At 44.3% G+C, this 12,844-nt stretch overlaps 1 long non-coding RNA gene across 1 annotated transcript; it reads right to left on the bottom strand.

Annotated features, from left to right (window-relative positions):
- Nucleotides 1-7,456: 7,456 nt before the first annotated feature.
- On the bottom strand, nucleotides 7,457-12,407 carry LOC116531356. The gene is made up of 3 exons (XR_004260384.1): nucleotides 11,276-12,407; nucleotides 9,132-9,334; nucleotides 7,457-7,954 (listed from the first exon to the last, which is right to left on the bottom strand). It is a non-coding gene; the product is annotated as an uncharacterized LOC116531356 (long non-coding RNA).
- Nucleotides 12,408-12,844: the final 437 nt, after the last annotated feature.

Below are 12,844 nucleotides of genomic sequence, written 5' to 3'. Positions count from 1 at the left end.
TTTCAACTTTTAATGCTTGGGAATATATCTGATAGAGATACAAAAAAAAAATTGCTGTTCACCTGTTCCTTCAGCCACATTTTAGATACCCTCAGCAAACTTTCTCTTGTCTGGCTTTGGTGGACCCAAGACCATTTAAGGCTCCAGGTATAGGAGGCTTGCAGCCCGTTTCCTGGCCCTTGAGATCCTGTCCTGACCATCTTAGAATTTTGACAACCCCTTCAAGAAATGTTTCAGGCTGTTAACAAGAATATCATGCACGGAAGGAACTCCCACCTGAGGCCGAGGGTGGCACTTGCCATGATGCAGCCAGTATCTTTTCCTGCTGTGGATGCTACAATCAATTTGCACACACACCCTCACTTGAAGGGGTCTCTGCTGTCCTAAAGAGTGGCTCTGTTCTCTAACCCATGACCTAACCTGTTTAACATTCCTCCACCTGTTGGGGTCAACCCCCTGTCCAGTTCACTTCCTCCCACCATGCTGTCTACCTCTGTGTGGCCCCTATCCAGGGCACTAACCAGCAGCCAGATTGGCACAGGGAAACCAGGGAATCAAGCTTGTGGGGAGGGGGGCCAAAATCCCGTGAAATAAGCAGTTTGACACAAACAGATTAATAACTGGAATTTGTACATAGTGTTCCAGGCTGGATTATCTTCCCCTACAATTCCTATATTGAAGCCGTAACACACAGTGCCTCAGAACGTGGTTGTATTTAGAGACGGGGTCTTTAAAGCAGTAATTAAGGTTAAATGTATTCATAAGGGTGGGCCCTAATCCAATAGACAGGTGTCCCTGTAAAAAAAAGGAGGTGATGACACAGACATACAGAGAGGGAAGTCCCTGTGAGGGCACAGGGAGAAGACAACATCTGCAGGCCAAGGAGAGAGGCCTCGGGAGAAACCAAACCTGCGGCACCTGGATCTTGAACTTCCAGCCTCCAGGCTCGTCAGAAAATAAATGTCTGTGATCTAAGCCCCCAGTCTGTATACTTGGTTATGGCAGCCCTAGCAGACAATTTGCTTATCAAATAATCATCTTGGTGGGCATTTGAAGATAAGCTACAGGAGGACATTTGGAAGGACCCAGGAGAGCTGCCGCCAACTGGGTTATCACTCCTTACCCATCAATGGACTCATCTGCTACTCTCCTGATATCTGGAGGGACTTTTGCCCAAGAATTACCCTCACAGTGACAGAGCCCAGAACGGAAACTAAATTCCCACTCAGTGGCGGGCCTGCTGAGTCAGTCAGAGTGAAGGTAGTGTGGTTGTTTTTAGGATGGCTTTCTTCCATGATACCAGAATGAGGGAGACCTCAGAATTGGTGCTCGATAAATACGTGTTCAATGTGTTAACTAAGCTTATGAGAGCCTGAGCAGTTCATTTTTCCAATATGGAGCCTTTCTACCCAAAAAAACCTGTCTGTGGTCAGAGCTTCTTCCTGTTTTCCTGGAGTTATAGTGCCCTTGCTCCCCATCCCTCAACTTCACCTTCTAAGACTATGCTTGGGTCTCCCTTCACGGCAGCCTTTCTCTGCTGCATGTTCCAGTAACAAACTCTCATTGATTACATCCCAAAGGATAGGCTATTTTGTCTCTAGGGAGATCCCTGGCAGGTAAATATCTTCCTCTAACCTGTGGGCAAAGAAGTGATCTTTCTAGGAGCTCTGTCTCACTTTTTCTCCGGGATAAGTTTTCCTGTCTGAGGTTAATAATAGTAACAGATGTTGGCAACGTGCACTGCAATTTACGAAACACATTTACACACAGGATCGCGTTTAATCTTCACAACAACCCAGCCAGGCAAGTAGATCAGTAAAGATGGTTTGGGGACAGGAGTCCAATCCTAGTGTGTGGATGTTACAACCACTGACTCATTTATGCAGCCCCCATCACCATTCTTCACACAAAATTGGCCAAATTGTGTGCAACGATCAATTATAACAAGACTCCCTATATAAACTTCTAAATGTATTGTGCCTTTTCTATATGTAAATAAATGTTTGTGAGACAGCCCACTCTGCTCTGATCAATTGTTAAGATATTCATTTGTACATTTTGCTGCTGCAGGTCATCTGATGGCCAGCTGTCAAGTGCATTCTGGAATCACCAAACTGACACGTCATCATTACTTTTCCTTATTCTTGCTGGGGATCATAGCCAGTGGGCAACATTCTCTTTAAAAGTGTCCAAAAAATTCTTGTCAAGCCAAGCCTGAACCAGAGGCTGGTGCATTGACAAACCGAAGAGCCCCCCTAAAGAATTCAGTTATGACATTGTCACAAGCTGCTGGAAGCAGTGAAGAAACACAGTTACATCCTCTTCTGTCAGATGCGCTGCATCTTCCCATGAAGTCCATACAACCCGATCCTAAGAAGAGGTGCAAATCACAGATGCCTCTGGAGGAGGAGGTGTTTTTTTTTTTTTTTTTTTCCATTTCTAAGCATGAATCATGGAGTACAAAAAGCACTAACAGTTGAGACACCATATGTGAACCTCTCTGCCTCAGGGCTCCATGCTGATGGAAGCCACCTGCTTTCTTTGCACCCTCTGGGTAGCATCTCCGGAGCTGCTGGAAACTGGTGTCATCTCAGATGGCTCTTCCATTGGGATGACAGTCTTCAAAAGATGGCTTTTATGGAACACTTAGGACCAGGAGGATGACGGGTTATTGGGGAAAGAACGGAAATTTTTATGACTGGATATCCTTCTCTTCCCTCACCCAAAAGGGTCTTGTTTAAAGTATTCTTCATGGTATCCCTGGTACTGATGTCAGCAACCAAAAAAAAACCAAACTTGACTTCTTACAGATCAAGAAAACTTTCAATTCTGTTACCAGTTTCATCAGCTTTTGTAGTGTTTGTGTTTGATCAAAGAGCACAATCTTGTACAGCTGGTTCTGAGTGTTTTGCTTGTCTGGGGAATTGCATATAAAGTGCCTTTTGCAATTGCTTATTTCATTCCTAATTCTCATGGAGCTGGCATTCTTAGAAAGAAGCTGAGTTTTGCAGCAAATTGATGGCAGAGGTTCTGCAGGGCTGACATGTTTGTCTTCAGCCTCATCTACACAATGCCGTCACCAGCTGAACCAACACCCACTTGGGGGTGGACCTGGCCCAGACTCTCTAAGAGAAGGCAGCTCACCCAAGAAGTACACTGGGAACACATAAAAACTACCACAGGAGTGCCACCCCCAACACACACACATACATGCATACGCACACATGAACATGCACAGACACATGGACACACATATTCAGACTGCCTCCCACTGCCCATCCCAATAGCTGGGCCTCCAAATTGTGCTTTTTCTTTGACCTCCATTGAGCTTTAAATCTCCTGAATGTCAGCCCTGATTACTTCTTCCAAACTTATATTTCTGGCTCAATTTAGCATTGCCCATCAAAAGGAAATGGCCCCAAGGGACAGGCTGCCCATCACTGGTGGCTGCCAGCTTCCTTTGCAAGACAGTAATCAGCATAAGGGAATGGGTTCAATGCTCAGATGTGAGCATTGAAATAACCCACCAAATAGAGCGGAAACTATAACCCTTCACATAAACGATCGTTAATGCCTTCGCAGGGAAGAAAAACAACAGGAAAGAAGAATTAAACACTCAAACAAATTAGAATAACTTCTTAAAATATTCTTAGAATCATTTTTACTTATTTCCCTACTGACATAAGCCTTACCAACGCTTTCTAGAACCACGGCCTCTCCATTACAGTAAAAATTACAGTAGCAGCCAGGTGCGGTGGCTAACACCTGTAATCCTAGCACTTTGGGAGGCCAAGGCAGGCAGACCATTTGAGCTCAGGAGTTTGAGACCAGCCTGGTCAACGATGGTGAAACCCTGTCTCTACTAAAAGTTACAAAAGTTTGCCGTGCATGGTGGTGTGCTCCTATAATCCCAGCTATTCTGAATGCTGAGGCAGGAGAATTGCTTAAACCCCAGAGGTGGAGGGTGCAGTGAGCTGAGATCATGCCATTGCACTCTAGACTGGGCGAGAGAGTGAGACTCCATCTCAAAAAAAAAAAAAAATTACAGTAGCCCCTCATCCACGGCTTCACTTACTGAGATTTCAGCCACCTGAGGTCATCGCTATTTGAAAGTATCACAGGAAAGGCACACCTTGTTCCTTCATGCTTCACATGATCACACTTTGCATCTATTGCGTTTTTCACAAATTGAAGGTGTGTGGGAACGCTGAGCCAGGCAAGCCTATCTGCGCCATGTTTCCAACAGGATGTGCCCACTTTCTGTCTCCCTGTCACAGTTTGGTAACTCTTGCAATATTCCAAGCTTTTTCATCATATCTGTCATGGTAATCTGCGACCAAGTGATTTTTGATGTTGCTATTATAATTTTTGGGTGGGGCACCACAAACCACAACTATTGAGGACAGGGAACTTAACCAGTATATGTGTGCATTCTGATTGTTCCACCAACCAGCTCTTTCCCCATTTCTCTCCCACCTTTCAGTCCTCCCTCTTCCCTGAAACACAATTTTGAAATTAGGACACTTTGTAACCCTTCAATGACCTCTAAGTGTTCAAGCGAAAGGAAGAATCCCATGTCTCTCGCTTTAAATAAAAACCAACCCAAATGCCCATCGATGATAGACTGGATAGGGAAAATGTGGCACATATACACCATGGAATATTATGCAGCCATAAAAAACGATGAGTTTGGGTCCTTTGTGGGGACATGGATGAACCTGGAAACCATCATTCTCAGCAAACTGACAGAGGAGCAGAAGATCAAACACCGCATGCTCTCACTCATAGGCGGGTGTTGAACGATGAGAGCACATGGACACAGGGAGGGGAGCACTACACACTGGGGTCAGTTGGGGGGAAATGCCAGATGTAGGTGATGGGGAGGAAGGCAGCAAATCACACTGCCACGTGTGTTCCTATGCAACAATTTTGCATGTTCTTCACATGTACCCCAAAACCTAAAATGCAATAACATAAATAAATGGGGAAAAAAAAAAAAGCTATAAATGATTAAGCTTGGTGAGGAAAGCACATCAAAAACCAAGAGAGGCCAAAAGCTAGATCCCTTGCACCAGGCAGTTATCCAAATTGTTAATTCAAAGAAAAACTCTTTAAAAAATTAAATGCTACTTAGTGAATACATGAATGGCAAGAAAGTGAAACAGCCTTATTGCTGATATGGAGGAATCTGAAATGGTCTGGATAGAAGATCAAATCATTAACAACATTCCCTTAAGCCAAAGCCTAATCCAGGGCAAGGCCCTAACTGTCTTCAATCGCATGCAGGCTGAGAGAGGTTGGCAGAAAAAAAGTTGGAAGCTAGCAGAGTTTGAGGAAAGAAGCCATCTCCATAACATAAAAGTGTAGGGTGAAGCAGCAAGTCCTGATGGAGGAGCTGCAGCGAATTTTCCAGAAGGTCTAGCTAAGAGCATTGATGATGGAAGATACCCTAAACAATAAATTTTCAATGCAGATGAAACAGCCTCCTATTGGAGGAAAATGCCATCTAGGACTTTCATAGCTAGAACAGAGGAAGTCAATGCTTGGCTTCAAAGCTTCAAAGGGCAGACTGACTCTCTTGCTAGGAGCTAATGCAGCTGGTGACTTGAAGTTGAAGCCAACACTCATTTACCATTTTGAAAATCCTAGGACTCTTAAGAATTATGCTAAATCTGTTCTGCCTGTGTTCTATCAATGGAACAATAAAGCCTGGATGATAGCACATCTGCTTGTAGTAAGATTTACTGAATATTTTAAGCTCACAGTTGAGAACTACTGCTCAGAAAAAAAACAAACTTCTTTTAAAATATCACTGCTCATTCACAAGGCACCTATGCACTCAAGAGCTCTGATGGGGATGTGCAAGGACATTAATACACTGATTTCATGCCTGCTAACACAACAACCATTCTGCAGTCCCTGGATCAAGTAGTAATTTCTACTCTTAAGCCTCATTATTTAAGAAATACATTTCATAAGGCTATAGCTATCATAGATGGTGATTTCTTTCATGGATGTGGGAAAAGTAAATTAAAAACCTTCTGGAAAGGATTCAGTATTCTAAATGCCATTTAGAATATTTGTGATTGATGGGAGGAGGTCCAAATATCAACATGAACATGAGTTTGGAAGAAGTTGATTCCAACCTTCATGGATGACTTTGAGGGGGTTCAAGACGTCAGTAGGGGAAGTCACTGCAGATGCAGTAGAAACAGCACAAGAGCTGGAATTTGAAGTGGAGCTTGAAGATGTGACTGAATTGCTACAGTCTCATGATCCAATGTGAATGGATAGGAGTTACTTCTATAGATGAGCAAAGAACATGGTTTCTTGAGGTGGAAGCTACTCTTGGTGAAGATGCTGTGAACATTGTTAAAATGACACCAAAGGATTTAGAATTTTACATCAATTCAGTAGAGAAAACCATGGCAGGGCTTGGAAGAATTGACCTCAGTTTTGAAAGAAGTTCTAGTGTGGATAAAATGCTATCAAACAGCATCATGTGCTACAGAGAAATCTTTAATGTAAGGAAGAGTCAGTTGCTGAGGCAAACTTCATTGTTGTCTTATTTTAAAATATGCTACAGCCACCCCAACCACCACCTTGATCAGTCAGCAGCCAACAACAGAGAGGCAAGACCCTCCACCAGCAAAAAGACTGTGACTCACTGAAGGCTCAGATAATCAGCATATTTTTTTAGCAATAAAAAGTATTTTTAATTAACATATACATTTTTAGACATAATGCTATTGCACACTTAATAGACTACAGTGCAGTGTAAACATTTTATACACACTGAGAAACCAAAAGTTTGTGTGACTCATTTTACTGTGATATTCACTATGCTGCAGTGGTCTGAAATGGAACCAGCGATGTAACTGAGGTATGCCTGTATTTTTGAGAGGGGGACCGCATTCACATACGTAATAATGTGTAATAATATTACAGTTTATTGTTATAACTATTTTATTACTAGTTATTCTTGTTAACCTCTTATCATGCCTAGTTGATCAACTGAACTTTATCATAGGTATATACATATAGGAAAAACAAAGAATGTAGAATATATAGGGTCCAATGCTATCTGTGGTTTCAAGCATCCACTGGGGGTCTTGGGATGTATCCCCCAAGGAGAAGGGGGTGCTCCTAATTTGGCTGTCCTCCCAGTCTGCTTCAATTGACCTCAAAATACAGAAGAGAAAACCAAATAAAAAGAGGCCAATGTCCAAAAATCGGCGGGATCTTGGGTGCAGATCCCACAATGGCAGTTAAGACATTATCTCCTAAACCCCTTTCTTGATGTCTATGAAAGAAGGAGGAGATCATGAACTATCAGCACTTTGCAGAGATCACAGCACATGGTGATAAAGGTAGTAGAATATACGAATTAATGTAATGTTGGTGGGAATCCTGTCCAGCTTCCTATTTGAGCAGAGGATAAAAATAAGATGCAGAGGATTGGAATGTTCTGCTTAAGATGACTAAGGTAGTTTGTGGCAAAGCTAAGGTTAGATCCTTGGTTTCCTAATTTGTCATGGACTCACAGATTTCCCGGGTTTAGAGGAACAGCCCAGACAAACCAGCCCTGAAAGACTCGAAGCACTGTTTCCACATGCAGCAAGTGCAGGCCTAGTTTATGTCCAAGCTCCTGAGTGATGAGATCTCACTGCTTCCCAGGACAGCCCACTCTGCCTTTGGACAGCTCTGAATGCTGGATAATTTCTTAGTTGCTACCTTTCTTCTGCCCTTGTAGTCTTACAACACAAGCTTTGCCCTGCTTTCCTTGGTCTTCAGAGTCGATGGTAGCTGTGAACCCTCTAGGGTCTCTGTCATTCTTCTGGGGGCAGTGTCAAGGCCTTTTGCAGTCTGATCCCTGTGCTTTGGGTGTATTCTGTCCTTGTCTTCTTAAATGTGATGCCCAAAACTGAATGCCAATACTCCAAAAGCAGTTGCCCTAGCCCAGAGAAGAGAAACACAATTCAGCATTCTAGGAAATATTCCACCAAGACGTAGCCAAAGATGGACAGAGCAAACATATGAAAGCCACGTCCTGTCCTACGCTTAGGATTCTCATCATCCTCACTGAGGGGCTGCTAAGCCCCTTGGCACCGTTGGGGTACTTGTGCAGTTAATTCTTAGAGCCCAAGTGAAGAGCCTTTTTATTTAAGCTTTTAAATGACATTCTAATACAATATGAGGACCATAGGTCATAATATTGTATTACATACTGGATATTTGGGAAGAGAGTCGATTTTAGGTACTTTTATTGCAAACGACGGTGATGACATGAGACAACAGATATGTTAACTTGCTTGACTGTGGCAGTCACTTCATTGTACATACATCTATCAACATCATGATGCATGCCTTAAAGATATACAATAAAAAAATAAATAAAAATTAGAAAATAAAATGGCCTTCCGTCTTGCTCAGCCTGTTCTTCTAACTTGTGCTGTGAGGCCTTTTCAGCTCTTGATCCTGACTGTCCTTCAAAACGTATGGTTTACCATTAAGCAGGGCACAGTTAGGACTCACAGCTCAGCACCAGAAGTGTCTGCGCAAGCCCCTGCTAGTCATAGCTGAGACCAGCCTTGTTGGGTGTATTCCCCGGACCTGCCAGGGAATGGCCACCCCAACCACCTCTAGCCCATATGCCTTTATTCTGTACACAAGGATATCATCACGAGAGACTGTGCCAGATGCCACCACTGTGGTTTCAGCATTTCCTTGACCTACCAGTCTAGTGGCCCTGTCAGAAGAAAGATGAATTTGCTTTCACATGATTTGTGCCTGTGAACCTGGCCTTGTGCATTTGTCACAATGGCCCTGCGGCTCTAGCAAATATTGATGACTATGCCCGTGCCCTGCTGGTCAACCCTGTCACATGAAAGGCTGAAGAGCATGTACAGCCGATTTAAAGCAGGGGATGGTCCCTGCTGAGGCCCCTGGGCTCTGATGCCCCAAGGCTCAGCTGGGTGTGATCCCCGGGAGCTAGCCTGCCCTTTGTTTCCTGGGCTTATGGAGGACAGAGGCCAGGCAGGGAGCACTCCAGGGCTGCTGCCCTTACAGGGTCCCCAAGGAGGAACCTGTCAACTCTACTCCTCCGAGCCCAGTCCCCAGCTCTTTCGTACCTTTGGAACTCCTTGCCTGTTCCCTGAAACAGGCCTTGGCCCTCGCCTGCCTTTTCTTTCCCTCTTGGCTCCCTTCAGGGCTGCTGCCACCTCTCCCCAATCTCCACCAAAGCTAACAGGAAGCACTGGTTATTGGGTCTCTTGGGGTCAGATTTACGAATTTATGGTGCTGAAGGACTCCACCACAGCCACAGAATTCCAATCTGTTAATTCCAATCCAATAAAACATTTCTATAAAACCAAAGGAAAAAACTACAGCACCCATAGTCCTCCCTTAGACCAATGAATGTGCCGCTTGTCAGTCTGGATTCCAGAGGAAAGAAGGGCTCCCCGTATAAGGGTGATGTAAAAGCCCTCTGTGTTTACAAAACCACCATCTTCCTGATCAGAGTGCCATCTAAAATTATTACAAATAGGTCAGTAATCTCTGCCTTCAGCACAGAGGGCTCCTTTTACATTCTTTCCACGGTTTGTTGTGTTATTTTTGTCATCATTCTTCAGTGTGTAGGTGGCATTATCGCCAGGAGGCAGAGACAGTGATAAATGAGATTTCAGGTGTTGCCACTCTTTTAAAAAAAATCCTTTAACAAGTGGTTCTGAGGACTGAGGTCATTCTCAGGTGCAGCCATTAGGAGCACCTCCTCGGTGGGGATCTTGAAGAAACATTGGCCATTTTGTTGCAACAGGACACGAGTAGCACAGCTGCCCTCAAGGAGGCTAAGCATAATGTCCACATGTTGGATCCAGCTGAATCAAATTCAGCCAACCCTTTGAACTGCTTCAGCAAATAATATTTGATGCCTGGAATGCAGATAGCACTGTACATATTGTGTATGTTTCAAAGCAGCAGAACATACTTTACTTATTCTGTCTTAGCAACATACTGTAAGCACAGACCTTTTAACTCTTTCTGTTTAGAGATTCAAACTCTGAGAATTTGAGGGGGTCAGGGTTGCTGGGATAATTAGCAGACAGGTCAGGACTAGACTTGAGGTTTCTTTAACCCAAGACATAGACTTTTCAGGGAGAGAGATGGGGAAAGAAAATGGAAGAACTGTGGTGTTGCACCCAAACAGACTTGGATGCCAGTCCTGGCCGTCCTTGTTACCAAGCAAAACAGATGGCCTAGGACTGGTCACTTAAGTGCTCTGAATTCTAGTCCCCTTACCTGTGAAATGAAAGTATGTCCAGCTCTGGAAATGGTGGTGGTGAGAAATGGATGGTGGTGAGAAATGGCCCGTGTAACCTGCTTGACAGGTGCTAGTTCTTACCTTAATGGTACCAAGTTTCTACTTAGTCTTCCTCACTTCACAACAGTGTTACTCAAAAGGCGCCGGCAGGTGTGGTGTCTCACACCTGTAATCCCAGTACTTTGGAAGGGTGAGGTGACAGGGTAGCTTGGGCCCAGGAGTTTGAGAACAGCCTGGGCAACATAATGAGACCTCATCTCTACCAAAAAATACTTTAAAAGTTAGCTTGGTGTGGCGTCATGCACCTGTAGTCTCAGCTACTCAGGAGGCTGAGGTAAGATGATCACTTGAGCCCAGGAGTTCAAGGCTGCAGTGAGCCATGATCATGATACTGCATTCTAGTCTGGGTGACAGAGACTCTGTCTCTAAAACAAAAAATGAAAGCAAAATGCACCCCACAAGCCACGTGTGAAAGGAAATGTTTTCCCAAGAGCGTCTCCTTTCATTGTTAAGCATTTTGGGGACCTTGCCTAGTTTATCACCCTCTTTGAATTAGCACCTTGTGAGCCACACCAGACTTTAGTCTCCAGAGGGCAGGAACATACTGGCGTTTCTCATACAAAGCCTGCACACAATCTATACCCAGTGACAATTGCTGAATGGGCAGCCAGTGAATAAATGAGAGGCATGAGGAGTCCTGAACCAGGAAGAAAAACAAAACTAACTTTGTGGAACAAAATTTTCAGATCTTGCATCACAGTTTGTCTTTCTCCAAATACCTGAAAGCCGCCTTAAAAATGCTGTTCTGGGGGGGGCGGCTGTTTTTCTAGCTGCTCTCTGGATACGGGAAGTCTGCAGGGAGGAGGAAGGGGTTAGGCAGAACCCAACAGGCTTTCCATTCTGGCCATTCCCAATTTTATAAACCCCCTAACCCCAGGCTGACTTTTCTCATACCTAAAGATGTCACTGACTTCCTTCCTCTGTCCACCAATTAACTTAGAAAATGCAAATGCTAATTTCACTCTTAGTCTATAAGGAAAAAGCAATAATTAGGAAGGTTAGTACAAGGCACATTGCAATGTATTTCAAAAGTAAATTTGAACTTTCCATTAATAGGCATTAATGAATTAACTGAGTCCACTCCTACACATTAGCCTGAGGTCAAGAGTTAAAATAGCATTTAAATATCTTCCTAATCACAAAGAAATTCCAAATGAAGTCACTTCATTTGCACAGAAGCATTTGAAATGGGATCTTTGCAGAGGGAAAGCACTCCCTGGGATGAAGGGGAAGAAGAAGCGGGGGTATGGGTCCCAGAAATCCCAACCTGGACTCTTCCTAGCTGAAAGAACAGAGCAACACTCCTGGCTGACGTAGGAAGAGCTTCCTTTCCTTGTAAGCCACGGACCTTACACTGGAACCAGCACTGCCAGCAAAGCCCTGTGATGCCAATCGTCTTTCAGGTAAGACAGAGCCAGGAGTTGGATAAACTCGACATAAGCCGCAGGTATGATTCCTAAAGGTAATGCTGCTCCAACACCACTGAGGCTTGGCAGCAAAAAGGTTGTGGGGGGCGGGAATTGCAAATTGCCAGGCACACCTGCCACTCATGGCCCCACACACTCATTCAACTGTTGAGGAAAGATACCGAATAGAAATTTACCCCCTGGGCAACCCAAGTGTCCATTAACAGATAGAAACAAACTGTGGTCCATCCACACAACAGAATATGATTCAGCCTTTAAAAGGAAGGAAGTGCTAGCACATATTACCACCAGATAAACCTTGAAGACACGGTGCTCAGTGAAACAAGCCAGCCAAAAAAGGAAGAGTGCTACATGATTCCACTTAGAGGAGGCACTAGAGAAGGCAAATCCATAGCGACAGAAAGTACAGCCAGGGCCACAGGAGGAGGAGTTATTGTTCAATGGGTAGAGTTTCCATTTCATAAGATGAAAAAGGCTGGAGATGGATGGTGGTGACGGTGCCCACAGTGTGAATGTGCTTAACACCACTGGACTGTGTGCTTAAAATGATTAAATGGTAAATTTTATATTATGTGTATTTTACCACAACTAAAAAGAATAGCATCAGTAGGGCCAGGCACAGTGGCTCACACCTGTAATCCCAGCATTTTGGGAGGTCAAGGCAGGAGGACTGCTTCAGCCCAGGGGTTTGAGAACAGCCTGGGCAACATGGTGAGACCCTGTCTCCACAAAAGTACAAAAAATTAGCTGGGCATGGTGACATGTAGCCTGTAGTCCAAGCTACTCGGGAGGCTGAGATGGGAGGATCATCTAAGCCCAGGAAGTCGAAGCTACAGTGAGCCACTGCACTCCAGTCTGGGCAACAGAGCATGCAGACCCGTCTCAACAGAAAAAACAAATAGCAACAGCCATTTGTTCAAATCCCCCATGAAAGTCAGGAACACTTTTATATGCTGCTTCCTCAGCATCGCAAAGGGTGTTTCTTCCCCATCCTGGCCTCCCAACCAAGGATAACCATTGCAAATGCTGGTGCTTT

The sequence above is a fragment of the Sapajus apella genome, unplaced genomic scaffold (assembly GCF_009761245.1).
Source record: "Sapajus apella isolate SASKATOON/1434 unplaced genomic scaffold, GSC_monkey_1.0 scaffold70, whole genome shotgun sequence".
Lineage (NCBI taxonomy): Eukaryota > Metazoa > Chordata > Mammalia > Primates > Cebidae > Sapajus > Sapajus apella.
Note: the sequence above shows the minus strand (reverse complement) of the source record. Positions and strands in the feature narration are given on the sequence as shown.